The 11460-nt window shown below is 39.5% G+C and overlaps 1 long non-coding RNA gene across 3 annotated transcripts; it reads left to right on the top strand.

Annotated features, from left to right (window-relative positions):
* Positions 1-1616: 1616 nt before the first annotated feature.
* Positions 1617-10365, top strand: LOC149610390 (uncharacterized). 3 transcript variants are annotated; one of them, XR_016376498.1, is made up of 8 exons: positions 1617-2042; positions 3462-3552; positions 3620-3815; positions 3875-3941; positions 4021-7303; positions 7381-7488; positions 7545-9553; positions 9646-10365. It is a non-coding gene; the product is annotated as an uncharacterized LOC149610390 (long non-coding RNA). The 3 variants fall into 3 exon arrangements; XR_016376500.1 differs by having other exon boundaries at positions 2851-3552; positions 4021-9553; XR_016376499.1 differs by having other exon boundaries at positions 1617-3396; positions 4021-9553.
* The last annotated feature ends 1095 nt before the right edge of the window (positions 10366-11460 follow it).

Here is an 11460-nt window from a genome sequence, read left to right as displayed (position 1 = left end):
CGTACAAAGAATTCTGGACCACACATGGTAAAAGCGTGTTAGATACTGATTGATTGCCTTAATTGGTTTGACTCCATAAACCGGTGTAACATTTGCAATAAGATGATTTCAAAAATATGATTTGGCGGGTGAAAATTTTCTATAGAGTAATGTCAGTTCTACGTATGCAAACGTCATACCCTTCTTTCTCTTAGCTCAGTGTCATCCCCCCTACCAGGCGCGTACAGTATCCCCTCTTACAAAAGCGCGCCTAGAGGGAGGGATACACCGTCTACTCCCATCTACCGACACTACTCTATAGTGACCTTGGAAACACTGAAGTATGGCGGTTAGAATGCTTGTATACACATAGATAATAATTATCTATGGTATACATGTGCTTTAACAGACAGAACTAGTAGAAGCGTCTTAAAGTGTGAACCGAAGCTGTTCATATCGCTTGAAACTGGTAATGAAGATTGTTTCAAAAGTAGTTCGGCAAACCGGCTCTGAACCGTTTCCCGTGTAATTGTGAACATAGCTTTAAGCAAAGGGCCCTTAAAAACGGCTTTTCTACTACACAGTGGCTAAGCTTGGTAAAGGCTAGTTAAGCCAAAGGCAGGAACCAATGGGACCTAGTGCATTAGGTCTGATTGGTTCGTGTCCAGAAGATTAGCCAGAATGCTAGGGGTGATAATGGAGCCGCCTGTTACTTTAAGTGAATAGCAAAAGAGACCAGCTTTTGACCAGGTTTAACTGAGCGTTTTCGTTTAATTTTAATTTTAAACTTAATGAAGCTATTAGTCTACGAATTTTATCTCGCAGCTCGCTGCCTGTCACAACTTGGGCGCGCCTGACCTCGCGTTGCTACCAACAAATGAAAACATGCCACTTAGAAGTACGTCAGAAGTACTCAAACCTGCCCACAAAGCCCGCATAGAATTTAACAAGACGCGCAATGATTCCTATTAGCTTTATGCATTCCTCGTCTCGGATAACTATTTAATTTTTTTATGGTTAAACGTTTTAAAATTAAGGGAAACTCGATCTGACAACCGCGACGACTATACTTACTACGTCGATGGAAACTAGGTGTATTGTCTGGTAAAGGTTTCACCTGTGGGGAGTTGAAAAATCTCAATATTATAATTAGGATGTTTTTATCATTATAATTTATGCAAATTTTAGTAAACTTCGAATTTCACGAGGAACTTAGTGTATTGTATTAGATTACAATTCTCCAGATACTTTGTTTGATCAGGCTTTTCTTGAAAGAATTTTAATGTCTTGTTTTTTATAGGATATGGACAAATACGTGTTTAAAACTTTACACTTTCATAATTGTTTGAGTTTTTAATAGTTAAAGAAATTATATAAGTGATACGTGTAATACTAATAGGTATCATATTCCTTCAACATAGCCCAAGCGTCGCGTGTATATGAAAGTAACAACCTACTTAGCCAAGCTTTATCTTTATAGACGGGAGACAAGGATTTCTCAAGTCACCTCTATAATTTTCTTGACATAAATTATGCAAACAAGAGTAAATATATTTAAGAATTGTGACCAGGCGGCCAGGCCCATCATAACGCAGAGTTTGGCAATTATCAATCCATTATATGTGTTCTACATTTACCTAAGACTATTTTTATTGGAGATCAATGCTCGTAGAAGTATTAATCAGCATTACTTAAATGGTAGTGAGAATAAACTCGGAACCACTTTCTGTACTTCCTCCCAATTTTTAATTTGTTCTTGGCACAAACTTCTTAAGCATAATATAATTTTTATCAAATAGCTTACCAGTAAATTTGCCGGACTTAATATCATAATATGTCTAGAAAGGTCGAGTTCCAACAAAATGGGATTGGGTTCAAGCAAAGTGAAAAGGGAGCATCGAGACTAACAATGGAGCGACCGTAACGATTTCCAAGAAGCAATGTGAGGGCTTCTAGCTAACTGAAAGGCATGGCAGTACTACGTATGCAAACGTCAGCTCAGTGGAATCCCCCTGCTGGGAGCGTACAGTATCCTCTCCCCTCTTACAAGAGGGCGCCCAGAGGTAGGAATACACCGACACTAGTCCACAGAGTCTCTTCATATTTTCCCTTGAAGGAGAGAGGAATGGAGTGGTAACCCCCATACCTATAGCGTTGCCTCTGTACACCCACCTACGGCACCGTAGTCCTCGCAGCATTCTCAGCGGTTAGGTTACTTAGGTAGGGTCTGGTCGTACCGGACGGCACTGTGAAGGACGCTCCCTCTATCTTAAAAATAGAAGCTAGCTCTCATACAAATAAAATGGTGCTACCCGGCAGCACTTAGCAATCACCTACTAGAGGTAGGGGCGTGCGCGAGGTACACTGGAAGAGAAACGGCGCCGCAGGTCGCCCATCATCATTACCAATCCATCCCACCTCCCTTATCCCTGTTTTTGCAACCCTCTGTCGGGAAAGTATTGTTTATCTTCAGCTCGATAGAACCGAATAGGCCTCTTCGATGCAGATAAGGGGGTAGGCAACCCTCAGTATCGTGACGTATAAGGGGTTGACCGATAGCCGACTCTGGGTGCTCTCTCGATCCATAACCCCCAGAGCGAAGGCGCTGAGCAGGTAACCCCCATGTCTTTCCCTCTTAGTTGCGTCGAAGAGGCCCGTATGCCATCAATTAGGTAGAACCCCTCCAAATTTTGGCCCCAGTGTTGGCCCGAAAATCGCCACGGTCACTCCCTTGTTCCTACATTATTTGTTGCTCTCGGTGCTCGCTGTTCTGTTCGCTAGAACCCTTTTCGTTGGATCTCGGCCTTGAAATTTTGTCAAAAGTTTAGTCTACGTGAAAGCAATTTCTTGTTTAAATTATATTTGCATAAGTTTGGCCAAGAGTTTAAAAATTCAACCAGGAGCTTGTCTAAGATTAATGGTTAGCGCTCGGTTGCCTGGGTAATAATTCTTTCCTTGGTTTTTTGAATGCAATTTAGATAATGTAATAGCCTTAATTGCTAAGTTGACGTAAAGCCAGTTTAAGAACTTTATCACTTGATAGCTTAGAAACTTCGTTACTTAGAAAAATTGTTTTAAGGTACCTTTAAAAGTTTTGTTGAGTTCAAATACAGAATGTTTCAAAAAGTATGGGTAGGACCCAAATACAATGGGTTCTATGTCAGATTTTGAGTCGAAAATGTAACTTCTGTGACATTATGCCCTGAGGGACACCGTTTACAAGTTATAATTGGAGTGGTTTACGGGTGACCGCTCAAATGAAGTAAGAAAGTAAAAGACTATGCTAATTTAATCAAGGGGTCATCCGTAAAACACTGTACCCTGTGTATGTTACTGAATTTCAAGCCTTAGTTTAGGTTGTGAAGTAAATAAAAAAAATAAAAACAAATACCAATATTTCTAAGGTACATTTATGAGGTTTGTTGGTTTGTGGGACAAAATCGAGGAAATATTTTCTAAAGCACTGTTTAAAATAATTATAGCCTGTTTGTTACCCAATACGTGGGCTTCCCAAAGAGCTGAACACGATAAACACGTCATGCTCTTCAATCGACTGTATTCTGTTTTACCAAGGTAGTGAGCAAATTTATGAAAGTAAATACTAAAATTTGTCTTTAAACCTGTGACGTTGCATTTCAAGATATAGATCATAAGATATTTTCCATAAGTTTGTCACTGGTTACTGAGAGCTTGTCATGAAGTGACGTAGGTCATAGATTCTCGTAAAGCGACGCCTGGTCAGGCGTTGTCAAAGGCCTAGTACAGACTAAATAGGAAGATGGACTGCAAAACCGAGTGTAGACAGTTCTCGCTTGTCGTTCTCGAACTAGCTCTCAGTAAGTCTCTAGCATTACAAAGCATAGGTAGTGCATAAACTTATGATTTCAACTTCTAGAAGGGTCTGCGTCAAAGTCTGGAATACGCCATTATCTATTTCTTAAAATAGATGTACTATATGCGAGGTGAAAAGGTCACTTAAAGGTCTTGTAAACGACCAAAATTCCCCTCTGAGCAAACTGTTCTTTTTCAATGGGAATTTAGGCCGGATCGAAGCTTTTAAGTGATTATAGCTGGCTTTATGTTGAGAAAACGATTCACGGCAAAGAATGGATTAAAGGTTGTTTACAAGGACAGCATCAACGACAGGAACAGTTGAATAAACAATAGAGTTCATCGCGCTACTGTATACTATACAATGTGGGTCATCACGGGGTCATGTATCAAAACTACTTGTACATGCAATAAATCGAGGTCTAAAAATTGAAGGTACGTGTAACTTCCCGTCATCTCAAGATACTGTCTACTTTTCTATAGCTAAAAACAGGGGAAAAGGGTTAAGCATCCGCGGCCATTCTTAGCGCTTCAATTAGGTGTGGGTCTCTTAATTTAGGGACGTTGAAGCTCGTCTCTGCGCCTCGTTCCCTTCAAGTTCTCCAGTCATCGAACCACTCATTATTTTCACCGCCGCTGTTGAATGAAAAGCTTTTGTTTTTGCCCCAAGATATTTGGTGCTTCAGTTAAAATATACTGTTATTTTTCGGGAGTTCCTTTTTCACCATGGGCGGGCTTGTAACGGGAGTTTAGAAGACCCCAAAAACAAAGTCAAAAGTCTAGCTCGTTAAGGAGACTGCTTGGCGTCTTGGCGACAAAACGGAACTAGCTCTCATTCTGCGGTTGGCAGTTTTTCTCGAGGATTTCCTCTCGCTTCTCTCGGATCGAGGTTTCCCGTTTCCTTGGAAGAAAGCGTTTGTCTTTCTTCTGTCTACTCTCTCACTCTCTCTTTCTTCGTTAAAACGTAAACGTCAAGCTGAACGTTAGTGCTTGAGAAAAATAGAGAGATTTGTTATGGACGTATAGGGACGTACTGTCCGCTGTTTTTTTTTTCTGTGACGTATCTTTCGTTCACTCGTATATCAGGTCAATCAAGAAAGACATCCGGTGAATAGCCTATTAGTCATTCTTGGCTAATTTATAAATCTTAAATTCACTAGGGTTTTCGCAAATCTGGAAAACAGGGAAAAACTTTAATGTTTTAGGAGTGGCAATCTAAAACTAAATCTTATTTAAAATATATCACTAATTGAAGCCAAACATTCCCTCACCCTTTAAAGACTGTGAACGTGTAGACAAGAAATGAACACCAGAAAGTTCAACGTGAAAAACATACAATAGACCTTTTCGACGTAAAAAAAGTGGGTAAACAACCCTCTGTATCGGGACATATACTGCAAGGGAGTTGATACATAGGGAACTCTCAAGATACAAATACACTACAGCGCAGGCGCCAAAAAGCAAGATGGAAGGCCGAGTTTTACCCCATATGTCTTGCCCTCTTAGTTACATCGAAATGGTCTATTTCAGACCGCTTTAGACGTTTCTCTAATAGAATATCTTCACACCACCTTTTCGCAAAGTTTCTGTCGATCATCCCTTCCTACTTTAACGTAAATTTCTGGTTTTCTGATAAATCGATAAACATCAGAAATAGCATGGAAATAGTCAGCTACTACGAAGTTTCTCGTGATGGTCACATCCTCCTATCTCTTACCTCGGTTTTGGCAACCATATTGGAAGTCGTCAACTCAGACCATATAATTTACGTCCTAGTAGCTCCTCCCCTGACAGTACCACTCTATACTAGCTAATGATTACAAACTCGGGTATGAATCCTCTGTAAGAGTATACATCAAATTGTTCCTCATTTGGCCTAAACTATATGTACTTTGGTCGTTGTATGTTTAATTAAAGCTTAATTAGTTTAAGACGAGTATGAGTTGGTCTGACCTTGTGTGGTCCCTGTGGTCTTCCGAATCTCGCCAAAATCCTTTCGGAACGAACAAATATCTCTTGCTAATTCGTAAATTCCAGAATAACTAAATAGTCTTAATTTAATAAGTGGTTAAACAAGGCTAAGATTAAACTTAGTTTGGTGAGTTTCAAAAATTAGCTAATTAAGTTTCGAGTTTTCTGAAATTATTAAAATATAAAATTGCTATACGTGCACTATAAGTTCATAAGATATGTTCCATAAGTTTGTCACTGGTTACTGAGAACAAACGTAGGTGAACCGTCATAGATTCTCGCAAAGCGACGCGTGTGAGGCGCTGTTAAAGGCTTAACACAGACTAAATCGGAATATGGACTGCAAAACTGAGTGTAGTCAATTCTCGCTTGTCGTTCTCGAACTAGCTCACAGTAAGCCTCTAGCATTGCGAAGTATAGGGAGTGTCATATTTATGGAACATAGCTTATAAACTTATGGTCCACCCGAGTTTTATCTTGCCTCAAAATACCTTATCTCATTTTAAAGGCTTTCTAAGATCATCCAAGATTCTAAGCTAATGAAAACCGAGCGTGGAACTAACAATGAGCGATCGTGTCCGCACGTGGGAAAATGAAGGGCTGTAAGACAAGGGCAAAAATCATTTAGCATTACTCCGTGTGGTTTGCAATGTGCTAAGGTTGTACGGCACCCAACAACGATCTAAGGCGATACAGTGTCTCGCACACACCATAAAGTTTCGACAAGAAGTTTATATCTAGTTTATTAGGGAGAAGGTATAAAGTCGTCACATTTCCAGCTTTATCTCCAGTCCAAACGTAGGTCCGGAGTTAATCCCCGCCTCTAAATTACAACCAGCATCTCATTTGTTCTTGAAAACCACGTCAGCGCGACGCGAATGACGAAAATTACGTGTTTTCCGACTGAGAAGAAGCGAAATAGCCCGGCCTCCTTTTACGTCCCCCCTTGTATTTTGAAAGGGGGACTAGGGCTATGGCGCGCGAATACTTAGGCATCTTATATCTTCTCCCTAATAAACTAGATATCACTTCTTGGTTAGGAAAAGTGCTACAAACTTGAGAAATACCTGCCCAATTAAATACTCGCGGGATTAACCTCTTTCGTTTCATACAAAATAGTAATGACCACTCCAATTGAAAGTTTCTATTTTCCCAAAACACAAATAACTTTGATTGAAGCCGCTACTTGTTCCCTTCAATCTTTGTTTTCATGCTTCTCGTGCCGGGTTTTACTGTCTAAAGTTTACCTTGCAACTTGATGCCTGCCATACATGGTGGTTTTACGGCTTTTGCCTGAGAAAAATATGGTTATTATAAGAGTGGCTTCGAAGGCACTGTTTTGGAGCTGTTTTGTTCCTGACTTTCTAATCCCGAAAAGCAGTCTTATTTTATAACCAGAGACGAGTACTGTCATAAGTAACATAGCTAGACGTAAGTGTGCAAAGAATACCTAAAACGTTATAGAAAACACCTGAAACGATACAGCCGTGACTTTGAGAATGAGTTTCATCTCAGTTTGTAGGTAAGCTTCTGAAACTATATACAAAGAATTTTTATATTTTAACGGATTTTCCGAAATAAAAAAAATTCTATCCCAAGACATTTTAGATGTATAATCAGAAGTATATAATGCTTCTCTTCGAGAGAAGTGTACCACAAAGCGGGTTAAGATGATTCTTTTCAACATCAGAAAACATTTGGAGCAAGGTTACTAATCCGACTGAAATACGCGAAAAATAATTCCCTCATCATTATTTTATTAGCGCTTAGCTATTTGCCAAGGCGCATGCGCTTGTGGATGGATTTTTGTCCCACGTCAAGACAATCAAGGTTTGTGGGTTGATTGCTGAGGATTTAGTTCCAAACAGTTATAGAAATCACACCAAGAAGCGATGCCCACCTGAAGTTTGATGAGCGGGAAAGCAAGCAAGAAGGGTGAGCCTGTGATGCGAGTTTAAGAACCTTAGTGATGAATCATGTTACATAACTAAAGTATTAAGAGGATACAGAGTGTCATCCTTCTTCTATTATCCCCTTCTGATATAACGTAACAAATAGAACATTAAGCTACCCTTCCTAATAAATTATTTAGCTTTTTCTTCGCTCAAATATAGCCTTTGGAGATTAGAATGAGGAAACTTTACATATACAGGGTGTTTCTGATAGGTCTGTAAGGAATGATGGGAAGGCAGGGTTTTATGGCCGATTTCGAGTCTAAAATGTTCTAGGACATTTTGACCTAAGGGACACGGTTAGTAAAACTTTATAATTGGAATGTTTTACCAGAAGTGAGATGAGACTAGAAGTGAAGGGCTCTAGCATTGGTAATAGATCCTGGCATTAGTGAACAAATTTGAGGATTTTACGCCGCTTCAATCGCGCCTACGCTAGAGAGAAAAAAATTGGTCGAGTTCCAAAAATATTTCTTACCCCATTCCCCTCAACCTAAAGCGGCGAAACACGGACGCGGCTGCTTGAATCTAGTTCGGCCGTCTACCACCACGAGCGTCTCACGTTTTGGAGGGAAAATTCAGAAACTGCCACTAGAGGGCCAACCGTTGGTGCGTTATCAAAAATATTCACTTTCGCCGAGTGAAGAATTTGGTTAGCTCAGTACTTTTAGTCTCATCTCACTTCTGGTTACTGGTAACCCCAAAAATAAAGTAAGAAACTGAAAGGCAATGATTTCCAATTTAATTAAGGGATCATCCGTAAAATACTAAAACCATAACTTGAAAACGATCACCCTGACGGCAAAATGTCCATAGAACATTTTCGACTCGAAATCGCCCAAAAAATAACAACCCTCAGTTTCTGACGACCTTTCAAAAACACCCTGTATTTATACTTCGAAACTTACTGTAAAATTTCTAGAACTTGTATAGCTGGTGAAGGTGTAAATGTAAAGGAAAATAAGGTTAAAGCAGTTCTCTTCCATTTTTTTTCAACACCTACTCATTCACCATTGCTATACCAAGTCATTGAATATTAACATACTTAATATTTCATAGGTACCTTGCTCTGCTATTCAAATCTTTAAATCTAGTTTAGCTCTCGGGCCACAACGAATATCTATATACAGGGATAGATTTAATTTTCGAAGTAGGAATGGAGAAGGGTTAGTATTTACTTCGGTCCGACTCATAGCCCAGTATAGAGCCCCTCCCTCCGACACGTAACGAAAAGTTTAAATTATCTTATTGGCTCACTTAAACTACGTTTTGATGACGTTGCTGATGGGGACGGCGAAAAATACGTTATTCCTTTTTACCTCTGTCGCTATGACCCACCTCTTCTTTCATACCCCCCCCCCTTCGGGACTTTGACGCGCGCCTAGATTACTCTGTTCTCTATTCTTGCTTCTAAAATTAAATCTATCCCTGCTATCTACAAAAACAAACGCTTGGATAGATCTTCAAACCTCTTCGCAATCCCGTGTGAAATACAAACTAAGTTGTTCAAAGACCTAAAAATATGTAAGTGGGAACGCGACTAAGACGATCAACAAATTCCAATACGGTTTTTTTATATTTTCATACATATTCCCGAAATGAATTTTTATTATGAAAATCCATCTGAGACTTGGCTTTACATTCTTTATTTCTTTGAATCTAGGTTTATCTTGGTAGTAAAAACAGTGAATAATCTACTCCTGCTATGACGAGGGGCTAATCACTCTCTGATTTCTTGTACCTCAAAAACCGTTTTCAAAAGTCGTGGGATGTATGGGTCAGTTGACTACCTTGCTGCCTTAAGACGGAAGGAACATCCGGTATGTGAACAATAAAGACGTTGCACGTGGCTTTTGATTGACTAGTAACGGTGAAGCCTTATTTTACATTTTTGGGTCATACCGAATTTTAGATCAAGCAGACGATATCTTTCGAGAAGAGTTTTATTTGTGTCTGTAAGCCAACATTCTGGGCGACAAAATTTGAGGCAATACGATACAAATAGAGAGCTTTCAGTTGAAAGAGGAGCTGAGCCTCGTGACATAATTTACGCTGCCATATTGATGGGTTTAAAGCAGGAATGAAGCTGAGACCACCCAATATGGCTACCAGAACAGCGGTAAGACTTAGGAGGGTGTGACGTACTACTATCCCATCTGAAATCTCTCTATTGGCGATCCATACCCTATAGGTGCCGACTGCCTTGTGTCCGCCGGAATTGACTTAACCCTTTCACCCATTCCGTCACCTCCCAAGGAAACCCCTCGTTTCCATCCCTGATCCAGATAACGTACTGAAACCTTATTAATCGTTTCCTTGCCAAGGACCCTTTCAGGGATCTAATTTGCATTAAAACGCATCTATTACGGGTTACGAGTACCCCTTATATGGCACTTTCAGAGTGGGGCTCTAAAGATTGCGCGTAATCCTTTTATAGAACAGTCAAAGATAAAACTTGTACACCCAGTACGGTGAATGACCAGCCCCTCGGTCGATGGTTTCATGGAACTTACGTACACAATTCCTCGTACAGTCCCTGTAGAATTATGGGAACTTTTAAAGTAAAGAAAAAGGTTTTTCAAAATGTAAAACTACACCCAATGTCAATTTATATTAATAAATTCCTATTGTTTGTTCACTTTCGTCGTGACTATGCATGGTACGGAATGATATTGGAATTAAGTACGGTGTTTATCAAAAGTTTATTATTTGAAGTAAGGCTTACATTTATATAAAATAATATATTCGTCTTGTGAAAATTTGAGGTAAATCCTCACTATCAACTTTCCTATCAGACTTTAGGGACATATCTCGTGGAGTGCAGTGATAAAAGATGAATGGATTCAGTTCTTCGATCTTGTAATGAAATATTTAAATTCTTTGAATTTTTATTGAGGACTATCTTATCATGTCTTGTGGGCGTTTGGTGTTATGGGTGTTCTCATCTTAATTTTCAAAAACACATGATGGGAAATATTTTAATGATTTGATTGTCTTTATAATAAAATTCAATAAACAATCTTATCATATTTTAATTTCTGAGAACACAGATGAGTGACAAGTGAAGTATAGTCCTTCATCTTAGTTTGTGAAACATTATGTAACTTTTATCTACCTATACTTTAAGAGACTTACAGCTCGAGCTAGTTCGAGAACGACAAGAGAGAATTGACTACACTCGATTTTGAAGTCCATCTTCCTATTTAGTCTGTACTAAGCCTTTGACAGCGCCTCACCAGGCGTCGCTTTACGAGAATCTATGACGTTTCACCTATAAGATACTTCATGACAAGCTCTCAGTAACCACTGACAAACTTATGAACATATGCTTTTATGTTTTCCAAATAACTGGTGATTTGATCAATATGTAATAGGGTAGGTTAGACAGGGTAATATCAAAAGTTCGTAGAACTACGTACTTAGTTTTACGAACTTTTGATGTTACTTTGGCATTAAGGTTGGTTTTTCCTATTGTTAGAACGTGTCAGGGCTCTTGTCTCGGGGGACGAGGGTCGAGCCTGTCCCAATGGACGGTAGTCAAAGGCTCGAAGCTTTGTTTACGACCAGCAATGCGTGTATAGTTAGCACTCTGAATGAGAGCTGAGTGAGAACTTGTTAAGATCGTGGATGAATCTAAATAACCCTCGTATGCGTAGGTGGCGTGAATGTGACAGGACTCTTTTGGCCTTAAAAAGGAATCCTTGTTTTATTCGAAAACACTCGATAG

This window comes from Phalangium opilio, unplaced genomic scaffold, assembly GCF_054372755.1.
Source record: "Phalangium opilio isolate 3A_F unplaced genomic scaffold, DU_Popi_V2 ptg000329l_1, whole genome shotgun sequence".
NCBI classification, from domain to species: domain Eukaryota; kingdom Metazoa; phylum Arthropoda; class Arachnida; order Opiliones; family Phalangiidae; genus Phalangium; species Phalangium opilio.
This window is presented reverse-complemented; position numbering and strand designations above follow the sequence as displayed.